Here is a 7,522-nt window from a genome sequence, read left to right as displayed (position 1 = left end):
GATTAAACGACAACAAAATAACGTCCACTGGTTCCTTAAATTAGCTTTCTCTTCCTTCCTTCCCTCCTCTCTCCAGCCCCCCAGTCTCTTTAAGGATGTAGGGTTCTGATAACAGAGAGAAACCACAATATGTATTCTTCTGGTTTGGGACATTCACAGTAATCATGCAGCCTAGTGAGATGTTAGTCGAATCTGATTTTGCTTAATGAGTAAGTGCCAGTCCTGTTAATTGGGCTCTTATGTTAAAAACACTGGGTTGATTTATACCTCAGTGTACCAAGTGCTCCAGTTATACTCTGCACAGTAAGTTGTTCTCTGGTCTTCATGTGGAAACACAAAATTAAACAACATTGAAAATAGGAAACTATTGTCTTTGCCTTGACCTTTCTGTGGCAAAAACTACAAAGAGCTTAAATATTAAATTCTTTTGACTTTGAGTAAAATTGGAAGTCCGTGAGGATGTACCGTATTTCTGTTTGATTTTGTTTTATGTGAGATGATTAACATGTTTCTGCAGTGCTCTAGAGTTAAGCACACACACTTGAGAAAACAGGAATTTCTTAACTCATAATGTTAGCTCTTAACAAATATTTTAAAAGATTTTTTTCAAGCTTAAACTAAGGCAGACTGGAAAAACAAGTGAAAACATAGGCCTTAGAATCTGATAGCTTTAGATGCTTTGAGTTTAAATCCTGAATGTCATTTAATGTGTGGATCCTTCAAAAGTAACTTATTGTGTCAGTTTTTCAGTGAATTTCTTTGTAAAATGTAGAACATATAACAAAATAATAAAGTTGTTAACTAAAATTTTTTTGCTCAGTACACTTTTTTCTGCCTAGTAATTGACAAGTATTACACATACTTAATTAACATTTAACATTTACTTATTAACACATTAACACATACTTAATTAACATTTAACAGGTTTTGCACATACTTAATAAATGATGTTTCAGATTTCTTGGGTCCAGACTGTCCTTTTGACTTGAATTCCTTTTTTTTTTCTTCTTTTTTGGTACATTGCCTCTTTCAGTCTAAGTCTATAGTTCTATTATTTTATTCCATTTTCATTCATGGTTTTTAGTCACAGATGCTTGAAAAATTTATTTTTCTTTCTTGAACGCATGTATTGGGTTTCCACCCCTAGCTTTTGTAATGAAGCCTAAACATTTTAACTCACTGGAAATTGCCCCGATTATTCAGCTATTGGTCATAGAAATAGATAAAATCATATAGAAGAAGTGCATGCTCTGTTTAGATTTAACTAGAAAAAAAGTTATGTGGTAAAGTATTTTTAGTTTACCTTAGAATAGAATCCAGAAGAGGAATAGTATATCTTTTCCTCATAATTTTTCTATTTTAAACACATTACTTTTAAATATGTTGTTTTTTGGGATTTGAATTAATTCTTTAGAAGTTTTAGTGTTTTTCCTTAAGTGTATGTATGGGTAAGATCATCTGACCATTTCAGGATTCCTCCTTCTTCATTGCTGGTCCTTTCTCATTGTTATTTGCTGATTCCTCTTCTTTCTGACCTCTCCATTTTGCACTGCCATAATCTCAGTCCTTTTAACTTCTCTGTCTTCATTCATTCATTTGTTTTTTGTTTTGTTTTGTTTTTTGTCTTTTGTCTTTTGCTGTTGTTGTTGTTGCTGTTGCTATTTCTTGGGCTGCTCCCATGGCATATGGAGGTTCCCAGGCTAGGGGTCGAATCGGAGCTGTAGCCACCGGCCTACGCCAGAGGCACAGCAACGTAGGATCTGACCGCGTCTGCAACCTACACCATAGCTCACGGCAACATGGATCCTTAACCCACTGAGCAAGGGCAGGGATTGAACCTGTAACCTCATGGTTCCTAGTGAGATTCGTTAACCACTGCGCCACGACGGGAACTCCTATATTCTGTTTTTAATATTAGTAATTGACTTGAAGGTGAAAAAAAAAGCGGGATCCGAGCCGCGCCTGCAACCTACACCACAGCTCAGGGCAACGCCGGATCGTTAAGCCACTGAGCAAGGGCAGGGACCGAACCCGCAACCTCATGGTTCCTGGTCGGATTCGTTAACCACTGCGCCACGACGGGAACTCCCATTCATTCATTTGTAAACTCATCTGGTCCCTTGGAGTTAAACACCATCGAAATGCTGACAAATCCTAATAGTTTATCTCCAGCATGGTCTTTGTCCTAAACTCTGAATTTCCTATCCAACTGCTCATTCATAATCTCCACTGGATTTTAACAGACATTTCTTTCTTTCTTTTTTTTTTTTACGGCTACACCTGTGGCATGGAAGTTCCCAGGCTAGGGGTTGAATTGGAGCTGCAGCTGCAGGCCAGTCCACACAGCCACAGCAACACTGGATCCGAGCTACATCTTCAACCTATGCCACAGCATACAGAGGTTCACAGGCTAAGGGTCTAGTCAGAGCTACAGCTGCCAACCCACACCAGAGCCACAGCAATGCCAGATCTGAGCCTCGTCTGCGACCTACACCACAGCTCACAGCAATCCTTAACCCACTGAGTGGGTCCAGGGATCGAACACACAACCTCACAGCTCCTAGTCAGATTCATTTCTGCTGCACCAGGATGGGAACTCCAATAATACATATTTAATATAATTTCTTTTTTTCTTGTTCATGATAGCAAATTTTTACAATGCTAGTTTCTTCCACTAGGAGCATTTTAAAAAGTCTTCGTTTCTGGAACAGCCATTTTTTTTTTTTCCTGGATTGAATTTTAAAGAGCTAAATTTTGCTAAAGACTTTATTAAAACATATTTTTTGTCAATAACAATGTTAATTCCTTCATTTTTAGCTATAATCAGCTTTATTTTGTATTCAGTTATTCCTACCAGTAATATGTACTTTGGATTTAATAAAAATTCCAATCTTGAGTAAAGAGCCTTGGCAAGGCAATGTAGAAATGCTGTGGGAATAACACAGTCAACACTAGTCTAATGCAACAAGACTAGAAATGCCCCTTTATCTAATTTTAATTAATTTTTTAAAGTAAAAATGAAAATTTGACTTTTTATAATTATTAAGATAATTTTACATTATATAAATGCATCGAACTTTAGTTAAGCTTTTTCTTCTTATTAAACTAGTAAATTTCCTTCGTGAACCCTCAAAAATGTATTTGACAATTTAAAGGTAATTTTTAATTTAAATTACATAAATGTGTTATACTTTTTTCCTGTTATATAAGCACATTTTGATAAAATGACTCATAAAAAACATTAATAAGAACACTAAGCAAATTCCATGGAATTTGGTAAGAGCATTAATGCAAATATATGCGATCTATTAATGAAAACTGGAGGAGAAAGTCAATGACCAAGGGACAATTTTCATGCAGAATAATATGAAAAACAAATGGAATCAGGTCTTGGATTTTGATTGCACTGGTTTTCATTGTTAGAGCTTATCTTGTTATATGTTTTAAGAGAAACAAACTAGCTTTAGAGAGCAATCTATTATATAAACGAATTTAGAACAAATTTTTAGAGTATAATTAAATTTGATTACTCAACTAAAGAAACATTTTATTGACTAATCTGAACTTGGGGGGTACTAACATGAAGCAATATTATTTTTCGTCTAGTCTCCTTATGAGGGCAAATCTTTTCCCTTCTCTCAGTGATAGATTGAGTGACTCCCATAGCTTTCTGATCATTTTAAAGTATACGTTAAAAACCTAGTTCAGTTTAATTTTCTAGTTTAGAATTTCAAATTTATATCTTTTCCCCTCTAAATTAAATCTTGACCCTGGGCCAAGGACCAGTGGTGGCAGCAGTAAGGGCTATTTTTTTTTACCTCATCCTTTTCTCCCTCTTCTGGATCCATTTTTATCCAGGCATTGAGAGGAATGCTTTATGGTGGAAATCACACGCCCCTCTTGGTTAACTGTCTTGTCCCTCCTTTGAAGCCCTCTTTGTGGCAGTCATTTAAATGGTGGTATCTTAAGTATTTCATGAGTTGGTTTTTTGGAGGTGCCTTTGGGAAATTCTTCATTTCATCATTTAGAGATGAGGATGATAATTTTATGGCTTACTCTCTTCTGAACAATTTCTTAAATCATCTTACCTCTCACTGTTTATCCCTAAACTCTTGCCAAGATCTTTTGGTAGAACACCAGAGAACTAAATTTCAGTGACTTTCTATATTGTCCATTTGGTCATTGAGGCATATATTTACCTACTGTCACCCAAAGAAATGAGAGTACAGGCTGCTTCACTGAATTTATTTTTATAAACTGCATTGTCTCTCCACTCTGCTATGTAGTCAAATTCTCTGCTGTCCCTACACTCCTCCCCAACCTCAAATGGACAGATGCAGACTAGTAACTCAGTTGTTTACGTGGAATTTCAACTGAGAAACTAGGCGATTGTTTTTATTGTAGCTCAGTTATGTATGCGTGTAAGGAATCTCCTCAAATATCTCTAGTCTTCTGGTGAAGTGGTGGGGAGTAGAGGATAACAGGGATTTTGTAGATTTATACAAATCTATCTGATAGCCTTTCTTAATCTGACCCAAATCCATAGTTCTTTTTAGTGGTCACAAAATTTTGGAATGAATTTATTTTTTATAATATCCCATTCCTGAGCACATAATTTTCTGTTACCAAAAGAGGGTAGTCAAATTGTCTTCATTTTCGTCTCTTGCCCAATGGAGAGAAACGTCCAAAAGTTGATTTAACTTTGAACTTTTCTACCATATCGATGAGGAAAGAATTTTGTTCATGTATTCAATTAATTTTTACATTTTTATTAGGAGCAGGATAGATTCTGAAAACGTTTTTGTTTTGCTTTTTGCCTTTTTCCTTTAACGCACAGGAAACACCTCTCTTTCAAGATTGGCTGCTTTTTATATTTAACACATCTTACTTTGTCTAAACAACTTATTTCCCCAGCACTCTCAAAACAGGCTTGGAGCATTCCTTGTTTTTTCTCCTCAGATGACAGTCTGTGATGGATGGCAGATGTTACTTATGATCAATACTTCAGAAAATAAAGAGAGTTTGAAGTGAGATCTAGCAAATTAATAGAGAAGAAAACATTTCTATTGCTCTTAAAATCATTCCAAATCTTTTAGAAAAGTTAGCACTTAAAAATTCTCTAAAAAAAGAAAAAGTTGTGAAGACTTGACTGTCTTTTCCTTCTTAAAATATGTCCTTTATTTGTTCACTATTTAAGATGACTAATAAAAGGGATTTTTGCAAAAGTAATGACTTATATTGAATGTTACCTAATGTTTAAATATAAATATTTATGTCATTTATATTATACTTGGCACAAACTTTTAGTAAGCATCTGATTAAGTAAGAAAGTAGAAATGATTCCTTAATTGCTCATATGTTTTGTCTAAGAGTCAGTGAAAAATCTTATATTTTGTGCAAGGCTAGGAAGTGGGAAACTTTTGGACACTGAAATGGCAATGTCTGTTTGGATTCAAAGTTTGAGAAAAAAAATTTACACATTATGATTCAAAATGTATTGAACTCAAGGTAATAATCTATTATACCTTTGGATGATGAGTGCAAATGCTTATCAGAAATTTTTTTTTTTGTCTTTTTGCCATTTCTAGGTCCGCTCCCTCGGCATATGGAGGTTCCCAGGCTAGGGGTCAAATCCGAGCTGTAGCCTCCGGCCTACGCCAGAGCCACAGCAACGAGGGATCCGAGCCGCGTCTGCAACCTACACCACAGCTCGCGGCAACGCCGGATCGTCAACCCACTGAGCAAGGGACCGAACCCGCAACCTTATGGTTCCTAGTCGGATTCGTTAACCACTGCGCCACGACGGGAACTCCTTACTTTTTTTTTTTTTTTTGTCTAGAAAATTATAAAAATAATTGGGAAATCTGAAAAGGGACAGTTTGGGTTAAAAAAAGACAAAAACAAAAAATATGAGCCTATTTTTGGAATCAAGACGGAGCTGAACTTTTTCTGTTAACTAAACATTCTCTATAAGAGATACTTATATTCTCTTAATTAAATATTCTTAATTCTCTTAATTAAAAATTCTTAATTCTCTTAATTAAAAATTCTCTTAATTAAATATTCTCTGTAAGAGATACTTAGGGATTTCTTACTAACAAATTATTATTTTTCGACATCTTATTTGATGCAATTAACATAGTTATTTTATGAATAAAGAAGCAGCTTACATTTTAAGTGGAATACTTTATATTAAAATGGATTTTGAAGTATGTCATATCTAAAGATGCAAAACAGTAAAAAAAAAAAAATCAGGCAAGTACTGGTTGATTTTCATAAGCTATCTCATTTAAGCCATTAATCATCTGTCTGACTCCACAGAGAAAATTTAGGCAACTTGTCCAAAATCATAAAGTTATTCTGTGGCAAGACCAGGAACGAAATCAGAATCTGTGGTTTTTTTTCAAGACAGTGCTTTTCCTAATAGGCTACATGGCCCCCTAGAAAGTAAGAGGACATTTCTTACAGAGGGGACAGAAGGGAATTCTGAAAGAGGACCTGCTCTGGGTCAGAATGGTGTCTCAGAGCCTCACACAAAGGACCTTTAGAAGCCAGAGAATAATCACTGGAAAAGTAGTTCAAGATTGGTATGTTTGATGCCTCTTGTCAAGATATTTCCATATAATTCTTCAATGGAACCTAAAAAAAATGATTGGAAATGACCCATTTTAAGAGACTCTGTAATAAAATATTCAGGAAGACAAACCAGAAACAGCAGCAAAAGTTCAACATAGTGTTGGCCTGATTTTACTGTGGAATCAATTGAGTGATGTATTATTAGTTTCTGTGATTTCTGTAAATCTTCACCTATATTGCATACAAAATTGAAAAATGATTGTGTGTCTATATGTAAATTTTGTTGTCATTAAGGAGTATTTCTGTTAAACTATTTTACTGCATTGATTTTCTTTCTCCATTTTCCTTACTATTCATACCACTTCCCAAAGAGAATACATTAAAAATAGTGCATAATATGACTTATATTATTTCCCAAACAGAATTTGCTTTCTCGGGGGTATTCTTGCCATTGGAAAATTTATGAGTTGATATTTCAAAATTTCATGCTGGGAGTTCCCATTGTGGCGCAGTGGTTAACGAATCCAACTAGGAACCATGAGGTGGCGGGTTCGATCCCTGCTCTTGCTCAGTGGGTTAAGGACCCGGTGTTGCCATGAGCTGTGGTGTAGGTCCCAGACGTGGCTTGGATCCTGCTTTGCTGTGGCTTTGGCGTAGTCCAGCGGCTACAGCTCTGATTGGACCCCTAGCCTGGGAACCTCCATGTGCCGCAGGTGCGGCTCTAGAAAAGGCAAAAAGATAAATAAATAAATAAATAAATAAATAAATAAATAAATAAATAAAAATAAAAAAAATTTCATGCTGGTTTGTAGGATGTCTTTCCATATACCCACTTGACAAAAATAGAATTTGCATAAACTGGCTCTGGTGGCTGTTAGTATAGTTGTAGAGTGTTAGGGAGAACAGCTCAAACATCTGTATTTAAAAGTAGAGAGAGGGTGGGAAA

The sequence above is a fragment of the Phacochoerus africanus genome, chromosome 2 (genome assembly GCF_016906955.1).
Source record: "Phacochoerus africanus isolate WHEZ1 chromosome 2, ROS_Pafr_v1, whole genome shotgun sequence".
Classification (NCBI taxonomy): Eukaryota; Metazoa; Chordata; class Mammalia; order Artiodactyla; family Suidae; genus Phacochoerus; species Phacochoerus africanus.
The sequence above is the reverse complement of the archived record's forward strand: the minus strand, read 5'-3'. Positions refer to the sequence as shown.